Below are 13,099 nucleotides of genomic sequence, written 5' to 3'. Positions count from 1 at the left end.
TATCAGTCAGTCTTACCCTAGGCTTAGAAATCATGTGGAAATTAATTTGAAGAAGGAGCAAGAATCAGTTCCTGTGGCTGATTTTAGATGAACTTTCTGTTGCCAGCACTCAGTGGGCCTAGAATAGTGTGACCCAGTGCACGCGTGCACACACACACACACACACACACATACACAATAGCTAATAGAAACAAAATTCTCACAAGATACTTACCCTTACTGTGTAAAAGACAGAATGGTATTTTCTGTTCTAGCCTATCTCATTCTATTAAAAAAAAATAAAGTGGGTCACAACCCACTGAACTGATTTCTCATTCCACTAATAAGTCATGGCCTGGAGTAGGGGAAGCACGGGCCTGGCACCTAGCAAGGCACATCTTGCATGTTTTTAAATTAAAAAAAAAATTATTATTACTTTTAACTATGTATATATTTATTTGACTACACTGTCTTAATGGTGGCAAATGAGTTCTTTAGTTGCAGGATGATAACTCTTAGTTGCAGCATGTGGATCTAGCTCTTTGGCCAGCAATCAAACCGGGGCCCCGTGTATTGGGAGCATGGAGTTTTTGCCACGGAACTACCAGGGAAATCCCTGTGTGTGTGTGTGTGTGTGTGTGTGTGTGTGTTCCAATAACCTAGTGTTTTAGAACCTACTGTTATAGCACATGGAACTCTGAAAAGTGAAAATGTTAGTCACTCAGTTGTGTTCAACTCTTTGTGACCCCATGGACTGTAGCCCACCAGGCTCCTCTGTCCGTGGGATTCTCCAGGCAAGAATACTGGAGTGAGTTGCCATTCCCTTCTTCAGGGGATCTTCCCAACCCAGGGATCAAAGCCAGGTGTCCTACATTGCAGTTAGATTCTTTACTGTCTGAGCCACCAGGGAGGCCCCTGACAGTTTACTGCTAAAGAATGTTAGCCATCATCTGAGCCTTCACTGAGTCATAGTAGTAACACCAAAGTTCACTGACCACAAATCAACAGAAAAATGTAATAATAATGCAAAAGTTTGAAATACTGAGACAATTACCAAAATATGACATAGAGACATGAAGTGGGCAAATGCTGATGGAAAAATGGCCCTAAAAGACTTGCTCAGTGCAGCATTGCTATCAACTTCAATTTGCAAAAGATGCAATATCTGCAAATTACAGTAAAGCAACATAATAAAACAAGCTATGCCTATAGTAAAAAACAACAGATGGTGAATGGATAATATTAAAGAAAATAATTTTAGTTTTTGTATTTATTTTGCAATTGAATCTTGTGAGCATATTTTTAACTTGCAAAAGAATTGGATGATGGATCCCTGAGAAAGAACAATGTGTGGTTTTGGGCTATTTTGGTCTCTGTGTCTCTCCATGAGCTTGTGCCCTGGAGAAAATGAGAGATGAAACGTACAAAACTGATGCCTCCTCCCTAAGTTCTCATTGTGGGAGGACCTTGCTGGCTGTGGCAGCCATGGACTCTGCCTTGGAGATCTTTCTTTCATAGAAGACCTTGCCATTAAGAGGCAAGAAACACAATCAGCTGACAACCTGCAGTTATTACAACTCCAGGGACCACTTCAGCTTTCCAGCTGAGACCACTCTCCTCCCAGGCAGCCCCAGCCAATGCCTAAGTGTGGCACAAAGTACCAGGGTCCTTCAATAAGGTAGTCTTTTTGCACTGGAGTTCCTTGTTGGTGTGGATGTTCTCAGTCAGATTTTTATTGCAGTCAGAGGCTCTCCTGTCAAATTTTGCCTTTTTCCTTTTAATTTTTCATGTGCATTAACCCCTAGTCAATCTCATGCACCCTAGATATTTGACCCCCTCGCTCCAAGCTCTCAGAGCCTGGAGAGATGGCTTCTCTCTCCCTATTAAGAGTTAGTATTCTCCCTGTATGGGAAGAGGCCAGGAGTTCTCACCGCTAAGTCCACTGGGTCCACTACCTCCTCTGCTGCCTGCCAAACCAAAAACTGAGGTTAACTCATAGCTTACTGAAGATGTCCTGAGCCTGGTGAGAGCTTTGTGCCAAAGGGGCAATAAGAAAATCAGTATATACAGGCAAAAACCAGGGGGGCACCTACAGACTGGATTTGGAGAGTACTTGATCAAGGTGGTTAGAATACAGCCAAAAGTGAAGAGAATGGGTCGGTCTGTCAGGATGTAGGACTTGACACCAGGGGATGATGCAAACTTGTTGGGAGGCTGGCTCTGGAAGCCTGGAAAGCAAGATGGCCCCACTGAGTGAAGTTGAAAAGCTGAATGACTATGGCAGGTGGTTGAGGAAGGAACTAAAAAGTTCAGTAAAGCAGCCCGTGCTGGAGAGGATGGAAGATTATGTTCTAAGTCAGGGCCCAGAGGACTCAGTATTCACAAGGCTGCTGTAAATGTGCCAGTGAGAAAGGCACCTGCATCATTAACTCTCCTCTGCAGGCTGACACAGAGCTTGTTCATTGAGAGCAGTGGGGATGCCGGAGTCCCAAAGCAATAGATACCAGGTGGTGGCACTAACCACCAGTACTCTGGGACAGCTGTGCAATGAGTGAGAGCAGGGTGGTACCCAAGGGGCCTTGCCTCACAGAGAACTGAAGAGATTATTAATTGGATGAAATAGGGCCCATTTTTCCTAGGGACAAAATAAATGGGCAGTCATTGAGGGTTGTACCTAATGCGTATAATCAATTTAATAAAGCGCACACAACTAGGAACTTTACTTTGACCTAAATTCTATGATCTTTGAGTGGAACCTGGAGTAGGAAAAGGATCTATCTTGGGAGCAGGCTACAGGGCTTGCATCCCACTACTTGGGTCACACAGTCACATGTCAGTGGTGACAAGCGCTGCTGAGAGGAGTGCATGACAAATTTCAGAGGGAGGGTCAGAGTGCAAGACCCCAGGATTCTGAAACAAGGGAATGACATTTGCAATGAAGAATTAAACATCAGCATCCTTCTATGTGCTGAAAGAGATAGAAAGTTTAAGAACAAGTGACCGTGGATCTAGAACTTTCATCATGAACTGGTTTCTTTTACTTATATATTGATCAGGCAGGCAGCACAGGAATCTAACATTACATGGAAAAGGAACATGTAAGATAGAGCCCAAGTAGAATCAGATGGTGCTTTGACTCACTGAGAAATGTGGGGATTAATTGCATGAAATAGGGATGGTTTTCCTAGGTACAAAATATGCTGCAGGAGGGCCCAGTGGCCCCATTTCAACTCTCATCAATGACTTCATGGGATCTTCTGTAAGACAAGCTGATGGGGGAACCAGATCTCAAAGATAATTATCAGGGATCATCTTACAAGGGGCAAGCCATTAAAGGATGATGGGCTGCATCATAGTCATAGTCAAAGGTGGCTTGAAAACCATTAGTAAAATAAGCTCTTCCCAGTGAGCAGAGCTTTGAGTGATTTACCTGGTCAGCCACTTCTTTGTGGCAGGAAAAGTGGCCTGAACTGAGAATATGTATAGAATTGTGGGCAGTATCAAATTTCCTGGCTTAGATGCTCCATGCATGTAAGAAAAAAGACTGAGAGATCAGAGAAAAAGAGGTAAGAAAAACAGAAGGAATGCCAAGGAAGCACTTACAGCCACATTCTGGAATCATCTGTAAGAAGGTAAAGGGTGAAACTAACCCAGTAAATGTTGATGAAGACAGGACTCAGAGTGGGGTAGGTGGGGGGGTCACAAAATTCCAAATATTAGAATCCAGAAGGCATCATTCTTTGAAGACCCAGACATAGGCAAGAACATAAATACAAAGCAATCCATCACTACAAACACTGCATACCTAATTTGTCTATTAGTGCAAAACAGATCAAAAACACTTTAAAAATATTTGGAGCGTTAGAGAAGATTCGAAAATATTTCTGGACTGTTTGGAAGAATAAATGAAAATTAAAAGCTCAATATATATCCTTATAAATGTAAGGCTTAGATATCAACTGGCATTATTTCTGCACCATTCCTTATTATTTTATTGTAACTAAATAGATTTTTGAGGGATTTCAGGAATTTATTCTAGTTTTATTTCTCACACTGAATCATAAATTCCTTAATTGCCAAGTTTTCCACTGTGGAAGTTTCCTAAAATCATCTCCTTGTTGTTGGGGAAAAGCTACAGTATCTTAAACTTTCCACTGGAGTTCAGATCATGGGTTGAAAATATGTGACTACAGTATGAAAGCCTGTCACACTCCGGAAAAATAATTTTAAGTTCATCTTAATGTTACCTTTTCAGGCAACGTAATCTCTCTTCTTCTCTAATTTTACCCGTATGTTTGTTATCTGATGCATGTGTGCGTGCTCAGTCACTTCAGTCACGTCCGACTCTGTGACTCTGTGGACAGTAGCCCAACAGGTTCCTCAGTCCATGGGGTTCTCCAGGCAGATATGGGAGTGGGTTGCCATGCCCTTCTCCAGGGCATCTTCCCAACTCAGGGATTAAATCTGTATCTCCTGCATTGTAGGTGGATACTTTATCAACTGAGCCACCAGGGAAGCCCCTGTTGTCTGATATTATAGCGATAATTATTAGCATCACTAAATCATTTACTGAATCTTAAATCCCCCTCAGATTTTAAAACACAAGAATCTATAATAGTATGGCCAGAGTTGGTCACTAAGCATTGCAATGAAATTCTTTCCCTGTAATTTTTATGTTTCCTCTTCAAGTTATTTCTTTATTTTTGAAAACATTTTTTATTATTGCAGAAGTAATACATATATTATTTGTAGATGTCTTTAAAACTTGGACACATGAAATTTAAAATGTTTAAAAATTTTACATTACCTTTAATCCTACCACTAAGAAATCACTGACTATAAACACTACTATACCCCTATATTCTCTGATTTTTTCTTCCAGTTAAAGGGGGAAGAAAAAAGAGCCAAAATGGTATACAAATAGGTCATTTCAGTATGTGAGTACAAGCAAACATGGCAGGGAATTACAGACAGAAAAATAATAGAGCAAATGGAAAAATAATAATAGGAAACAATAGAAGAAAATTTTCCTGACATGAAGCAAAAGTGAGTTCGGATTAAGACTCACCAAATGCCTACAAAATATATCAAAGGAAAGAGAATTACATCCAGTCTTCTTGTAATAAAAAATCAGCATTTGAAAATAATGGTATGAACTATAGCACAGAGACCACAAGGTAACAGAGAAAAGGAGGAGAAACAAATTTGTCTACATTTCTTCTTTTCATAAATGCTTCACACAAGGGAACCACATCTGCATATGCTTTGAGAATGAAAAATTGTAATTCAAGGTTTCTAAATAAGGAGAAGCTATGATTCATTCACAAATGAGATAGAAAAAGTGTTCTCAGACTCAAAGAATCCCAGAAAATAGATCATTTAAACTTTTGTGAAAAAATTGAGGACATATTCTAACCAAATGAGAAATGAATCAAAATAACAGATGAAAGAACTGAAAGAATATGATGTAAATAAAAAGAGCGATGAAAAATTAAATTCATAAACCCTAAGGCTTTTTTTTTTCAAATATTGACCATAAAATATAGTCAAGGAATATAATACACATGTCAAAATTATTCTTGAAAAGGGAGATTAATAAAGTAAAAGCAGTTTGTCAGTAATAATCTAAATTTCAAATTTGAAATTATTGTGAAATATATAGGAAATTGGGAGTAAGAAAGTTGAGTCAACATACTTTAGATATGCAACACTGACTCGATGGACATGAGTCCGGGTGAACTCCGGGAGCTGGTGATGGACAGGGAGGCCTGGCATGCTACGATTCATGGGGTCGCAAAGAGTCTGACACGACTGAGTGACTGAACTGAACTGAACTGAGACAGAATATATAACTTTTTAATCACTGGAAAGTAAAGGAAAGAGTAAAATGTGTAAAGTGTTTATTAAAAAACTTATTTTTCCTTAATAAATTTTAGGGATTTTTCTGACTTTAAATATTTTCTTCAAAAGCACCACAGAACATTCTATTTAATACTCTCATGGCTTCCCTGGTGGCTCAGATGGTAAAGCGTCTGCCTGCAATGCAGGAGATCCGTGTTCGATTCCTGGGTCGGGAAGATCCCCTGGATAAGGAAATGGCAACCCACTCCAGCACTCTTGCCTGGACAATCCCATGGATGGAGGAGCCTGATAGGCTCCAGTCCATGGGGTTGCAAAGAGCCAGACACGACTGAGCGACTTCACTTTCACTTTAGTATTTAACTTACTCTTATATTTAATGTACTGAATGTGTTGTCAAACTTTATTCCAACCAGTTTATATCATTTTACAGTCCCACTAACAATGACTAAAAAGGCCTGTCACCTATATGCTAGCTAACATGCTGTTACAAGAAAAATGTACCAATACTGTCGCATTTTAGCTCAGCCACTAAATATTTCATTCATATAGGAGATTTTTCTTGACTTGAAATAAAAATTAATTTTGCTTAAAAATGAGTTAGCAATATACTTATATGCTGAGTGTATTTTTCCCCACAAATAATTTAAAATGTGTCTTTCAAAATAGACCAAATGCTAAACATTTTCTCATTTTAGCAAATGTGGTTTCTGGCCAAAATTACTGTCAAGTACCTTCAAAATATTTGGTAATAATTAATATAATTTTGTTTGATAAGACAAGAGATCTTTGGTGAAAATACTTACAAAAATAATTGTGAATGTGGTTAAGGTAGATAATCACTTTGCAAGTGATATTTCTGATTTTAGTGTGGTCTATTAAGTATAAGTAGAATATATTAGGCTGCAAGTTTTCAGAAGTCTGTTTTTATTTGTACCTGCTTACAGGGAGAAATAAAATCAGGAATTATTATGTTTCCTAGAGATCTTTTTTCTTTTAATGTGTCTGCTATCATCCTACCATAGTCTTTTCTTTTTCAGGGAAAATATAAAAACACATAAGAAGGCTGAGTGCCGAAGAACTGATGCTTTCGAACTGTGGTGTTGGATAAAACTCTTGAGAGTCCCTTGGACAGCAAGGAGACCAAACCAGTCCATCTTAAAGGAAATCAACCCCAAACATTCACTGGAAGGACTGATGCTGAAGCTCCAATACTTTGGCCATCTGATGTGAAAAGCCAACTCATTGGAAAAGACCCTGACTCTGGAAACATTGAGGGCAGGAAGTGAAGGGGTGACAGAAAATGAGATGGTTGGATGGCATCACTGACTTAATGGACATGAGTTTGAGCAAACTCTGGGAGATAGTAAAGGACAGGGAAGCCTGACGTGCTGCAGTCCATGGGGTCGCAAAGATTAGGACATGACTTAGCAACTGAGCTACTGTAAAACAACAAGATATGACACAACAAAGAATGTAAAGAAAAAAATTAAGGCTCTCAAATAAAGATAAAATCAAGCAATAATATGGGTAGTGGAATACAATATTTTTAGTTTAAAATCTTTAATGTTAATACCACAATAGAATGCCAGATAACTTTTTAAATTGAAGTAAAATTGATTTATAATATTATATTAGTTTCAAGTACACAGCATAGCAATTCAATATTTTTATAGATTATATTCCATTAAAAGTTATTGCAAGATAAGGTCTGTAATTCCCTGAACTAGACAACATATTTTTGTTGCATATCTACTTTATGCATATCTATTTTATTTAAGTAGTTTGCATCTCTTAATCTCATACCCCATCTTCCATCTCCCCCTTCTTTTTTCTCGTTATAACCTCTAGGTTTCCCTCCCCCCCTATACCTGAGAGTCTGTTTATATCTTTATATATGTTTTATTTTTTTAGATTCTACATATAAGTGATATCCTACAGTATTTGCCTTTATCTGTCTTACTTCACTGAGAATATAGGTGCATTCACACTATAAATGGCATTAATTGACTTCTTAAGTCAACTGACTTCTTAAGTCAATCATCTGTTGATAGGCATTCACGCTATAAATGGCATTATTTCATTCTTTTTTATAGTTGAGTAACATTCCATTATATATATATATATCACATCTTCTTAAGTCAATCGTCTGTTGATGGGCACTTGGGTTATTTCCATATCTTGGCTATTGTGAATAGTGTTGCTATGAACATTGAGGTGCATGCATCTTTTTAAATTAGTGTTTTCATATATATATATTCAGGAGTACAATTGCTGGATCATATGTAAGTTCTAGTTTTAACTTTTGGGAAACCTCCATATTACTCTCCACAGTCGCTGCATTAATTTACATTCCCACCAACAGTGTAGCAGTGTTCCCTTTTCTGTCCATCCCTCTGCTAAGTCGCTTCAGTCGTGTCCGACTCTGTGCGACCCCATAGACGGCAGCCCACCAGGCTCCCCTGTCCCTGGGATTCTCCAGGCAAGAACACTGGAGTGGGTTGCCATTTCCTTCTCCAATGCATGAAAGTGAAAAGTGAAAGTGAAGTCGCTCAGTCATGTCTGACTCTTCGCGACCCCATGGACTGCAGCTCACCAGGCTCCTCCATCCATGGGATTTTCCAGGCAAGAGTCCTGGAGTGGGGTGCCATTGCCTTCTCAGGTCCATCCCTCTAGCATTTATTATTTGTAGATTTTTTGATGATGGCCACTCTGACAGGTGTGAGGTGATAACTCACTTTGGTTTTGATTTACATTTCTCTAATAATTAGTGATGTTGAGCATGTTTTCAAGTTCCTGTTAGTCATTTGCATATCTTCTTTGGAAATTTTCTGTTTAGGTCTACTGTCCATTTTCTGATTGGGCTGTTTGTTTGTTTCAATACTGAGTTGTATGAGCCATTAATATATCCAAATGTCCAAAGGGTTTTGGATATTAACCCTTTGTAGGCCCTATCATTTGCAAATATGTTCTTTAGTAGTATGTCTGTATTTCTTCCTTTTAGTTCCTTTCTTTTTGGGTATCTATTGTAGGTTTTTGGTTTGTGGTTACATGGAGTTGACACTGGCCTGTAACTACATCTACTTGTTTCAATTAAAAGACGCTTGCTCCTTGGAAGAAAAGCTATGACCAACCTAGATGGCATATTAAAAAGCAGAGACATGTTGATGTATGGCCAAAACCACCATAATATTGTAAAGTAATTATCCTCCAATTAAATAAATAAATTAATTAAAAATAAAAGCAAAGACATTACTTTGATGACAAAGGTCCATCTAGTCAAAGCTATGGTTTTTCCAGTAGTCGTGTATAGATGTGAGAGTTGGACTATAAAGAAAGCTGAGTGCCAAAGAATTGATGCTTTTGAACTGTAGTGTTGGAGAAGACTCTTGAGAGTCTCTTGGACTGCAAGGAGATCAAAACAGTCAATCCTAAAGGAAATCAACCCTGAATATTCATTAGAAGGACTATGTTGAAGCTGAAGCTCCAATACTTTGGCCACCTGATGAGAAGAACTGGCTCATTTGAAAAGACCCTGATGCTGGGAAAGACTGAAGACAAGAGGAGAAGGGGAAGACAGAGGATGAAATGGTTGGATGGCATCACCAACTTGATGGACATGAGTTTGAATATGCTCCGGGAGTTGATGGACGGGAAGCCTGGTGTGCTGCTGTCCATGGAGTCGCAAACAGCTGGACACGACTGAGCGATTGAACTGAACTTTCAAACAGATTGTCATCTAAATTCAAACAAATTCTAAAAGATCTGTACTTTGTACTCCTGTTCTCTCCCCTCCATTCTGTGGTTTTGAAATCATATTTTACATGTTTATTCCTTAGCTGTTATTTGTAGTTACTGTTGCTTTTATAATTGTCTGTTCATTTTCATACTGTCTTATTTAAATGGTAAATCCCCAGTGCTTACTATATATTTGGCTTTCCTAGTGAGGTTTTCCCTTTCCTATTAGATTCTTATTTCTTTTCCATTTAAAGAAGATCCTTTAGCATTTCTTTTAGAGAAGCTAGAGTATGATTTTTTTTTTTAGTTTTTGCTTATTTGAGAAGTCCTTTATCTTTCTATTCTTAATAGTAATCTTTCTAGGCAGAGTATCTTAGGTTTCAGGTTTTCCCCTTTAAGCACTTTGAATATATCATGACACTCCCTTCTGGTCTGCAAAGTTTCTGCAGAGAAATCAGCTGACAGACATGGTGATTCCTTTATATATGACTCTGTTTTTCTCTTGCCAACTTTAGTATTCTCTTTAACTTTTGCTGTTTTAATTATGATATGTCTTGGCGTGGGTTTGTTTGGATTCATTCTGTTTGGAATCCTCTGTGTTTTCTATCTATTTCCTTTTTCAGGTTTGGAAAGTTTTCAACCATGGTTTCTTCAAATACATTTCGATCCCATTCTCTCTCTCGCCTCTTTCTAGGGCTCCTACTATGTCAATGTTTGTGCATTTAATGCTATCCCACCCAGAAATCTCTTAGACTGTTTTCATTTTTTAAAATTTGCTTTGCTTTTTGCTATTCTGATTGAGCAATTTCCACTTTATTCTATCATCTGGATCATTTTTTCATTCTTCTGTATCACTTAGTCTGTTATTCATTTCTTCTGATGTACCTTTTTTTTTTTTTCAGAAATTAGTTCAATAAAATAAAATAATTCCATTTACAATCTTGTTAATCTTTCTGATGTCTTTTTATGCTGGCTATTGACTTGTTCATTTCTGATTGAGTCTTTGTATATTTCCTAATTCCTTGTTAAAATTATCAATGTGTAGTTCTATTCTTTCCCCTAATTCAGTTAACATTTTTACAATCAACACTTTGAATTCCTTATCTGATAATTTCCTAATTTTTTCCAGGAGTTTTCTCTTGCTCTTTCATTTTGCTTAACTTTCTCTTCTTCCATGAATTTAGGTGAAACACTTACCTATTATGGTCTTGAAAGTGTGTCCTTAAGTGGATGCTTGCCTATACTGTGTATTCCCAGTGTCTCCGGTGAGAAAGCTGGATTTGATGCTGGCAGTTGTCAGTGTGGTAGAGGGGAGGGCTGGTGGTGGAGGAGCTAAGGGTAGAGCCAGGTGTGAGTGCTGAAGCAATTGGGGTCCATGTGAGTTCTCGGCTTATGCTGACCAGAGACAAAGGTCTGACCCATCCCCTGCACACTGCCTATGCAGGTGCCGGTATTTGTTTCCCTCGCTCCACTCAAACGCAGCCTCAGGTGCAAGTCCCCTTTGTCCCTCCCAGCCCTCTCCCTGTCCCCAGGCTCCACACGCACCCCATGCTGTGGACCACACTACAGGGTGGGTGGGCTCGAGTGGCCCTTTGGCATGTATCAGGAGGAGCTGTAACTGCTGTCAGAAATCTGGGCTGCAGTGCTTGAGTGAAGTGCCAACACTGACAAGCACCTACCACTCAGGCTCAACCCCAGGACTGGGTGACCTCTGTGTCCTGGGCTTGATTCTTCCTTGAGGGCAAGTCAGTACAAGCTCCTCATGAGTGGAGTCCAGGCTTGCCACAGCTCTCCTGTTAGTCCCAGTCATCCTCCAACCCTCCAGGGGAGCTTGTCTCCTTGGTGTAGGACCCCAGGACTGGGCACCCAGCCTGTGGCTCTCACTGCTCACTCCCCAGGGCAGGTGTCTACCCGTGTCATCTCCCTTTTCCTCTGGGTCCTCTCCCAGGGGCACAGATCCTGACCTGCTTGCTTTCTTCCCTTCCTACCAGATTTAATGTTTATCTTTCTTACAGCTTTGGATGTATAGCAAACCGTGGAAAATTCCTGAAGAGATGAGATACAAGACCACCTTACCTGCCTCCTGAGAAATCTGTATGCAGGTAAAGAAACAACAGTTGGAACTGGACATGGAATAACGACTGGTTCCAAATAGGGAAAGGAGTAAGGCAAGGTTGTATATAGTTGTCCTGCTTATTTAACTTATATGCAGAGTATATCATGCCAAAGGCCTGTCTGGATGAAGCACAAGCTGGAATCAAGATTGCTGGGAGAAATATCAATAATCTCAGATACACAGATGACATCATCCTTATGACAGAAAGTGAAGAGGAACTAAAAAGCCTCTTGATATAAGTGAAAGAGGAGAGTGAAAAAGTTGGCTTAAAACTCAACAATCAGAAAACTAAGATCATGGTATTTGGCCCCATCACTTCATGGCAAATAGATGGGGAAACAATGGAAACAGAGACTTTATTTTTGGGGCTCCAAAATTACTGCAGATGGTGACTGGAGCCATGAAATTAAAAGACCCTTGCTCCTTGGAATAAAACTATGACCAACCTAGACAGCATATTAAAAAGCTGAGACATTACTTTGCCAACAAAGGTCCGTCTAATCAAAGCTATGGTTTTTCCAGTAGTCATGTATGGATGTGAGAGACTATAAAGAAAGCTGAGCACTGAAGAACTGATGCTTTTGAACTGTGGTGTTGGAGAAGACTCTTGAGAGTCCCTTGGACTGCAAGGAGATCAAAACCATAAATCCTAAAGGAAATCAGTCCTGAATACTTATTGGAAGGGCTGATGCTGAAGCTGAAGTTCCAATACTTTGGCCACCTGATGTGAAGAGCTGACTCATTGGAACAGACACTGATGCTGGGAAAGATTGAAGGCAGGAGGAGAAGGGGATGACAGAGGATGAGATGTTTGCATGGCATCACTAACTCAATGGACATGAGTTTGAACAAGCTCCAGGAGTTGGTGATGAACAGGGAAGCCTGGCATGCGGCAGTCCATGGAGTCACAAAGAGTTGCACATGACTGAGCGACTGAACTGAATTGAACTTGGATGTACAGGAATCCTGCCAGTTTCCAGTTAGTTTTCAGTGAGAATTGTTCCACATGTAGGTGTATTTTTGAAGTGTTTATGGGGGAAATGAGCTTCAGGTCCATTCACTCTGCTATCTTGATTGATTTCCAATTGTAGAAATTTCCAATTAGGGTTAGGGTTAGGATTAGATATGAGAATTCTCATATGAATTATCTATAAATGTATATGCATGAAATATGAAGGGTACTATTATTGAACATCACAGATAGAACAGTAGTTTAGAGGGCAGTTTGACAGTAATCAAAACAAAAAACACCAAAAACATATAAACATATTGACCTAGCAACTCCAGAAAGATACTGTTTATATAAGTGAGTATACTAGAAAAGCCTAAAAAAATCATCTGCATACTGCTTAAATACACTGTAGTCATATAATGTGATATTATGTAGCCATAGAGAAGAATAAAGAA

The 13,099-nt window shown here is 39.2% G+C and overlaps 1 long non-coding RNA gene across 3 annotated transcripts in view; it reads left to right on the top strand.

The window, feature by feature from the left end:
* Positions 1 to 10,515, top strand: part of LOC147349788 (uncharacterized) — a 47,291-nt gene extending 36,776 nt beyond the window's left edge. For 2 of the 3 annotated variants that reach the window (XR_015150523.1, XR_015150522.1), the window contains one exon: positions 6,879 to 10,515. This is a non-coding gene — a long non-coding RNA (uncharacterized LOC147349788). The remainder of the gene's footprint in view (positions 1 to 6,878) is intronic. The other variant, XR_015150524.1, reaches the window with a different exon arrangement.
* Positions 10,516 to 13,099: the final 2,584 nt, after the last annotated feature.

Source organism: Bos grunniens, chromosome 21 (genome assembly GCF_055505025.1).
Source record: "Bos grunniens cultivar Pamir isolate PY7600 chromosome 21, Bosgru_T2T1.0, whole genome shotgun sequence".
Taxonomy (NCBI): Eukaryota; Metazoa; Chordata; class Mammalia; order Artiodactyla; family Bovidae; genus Bos; species Bos grunniens.
The sequence above is the reverse complement of the archived record's forward strand: the minus strand, read 5'-3'. Positions and strand labels throughout refer to the sequence as shown.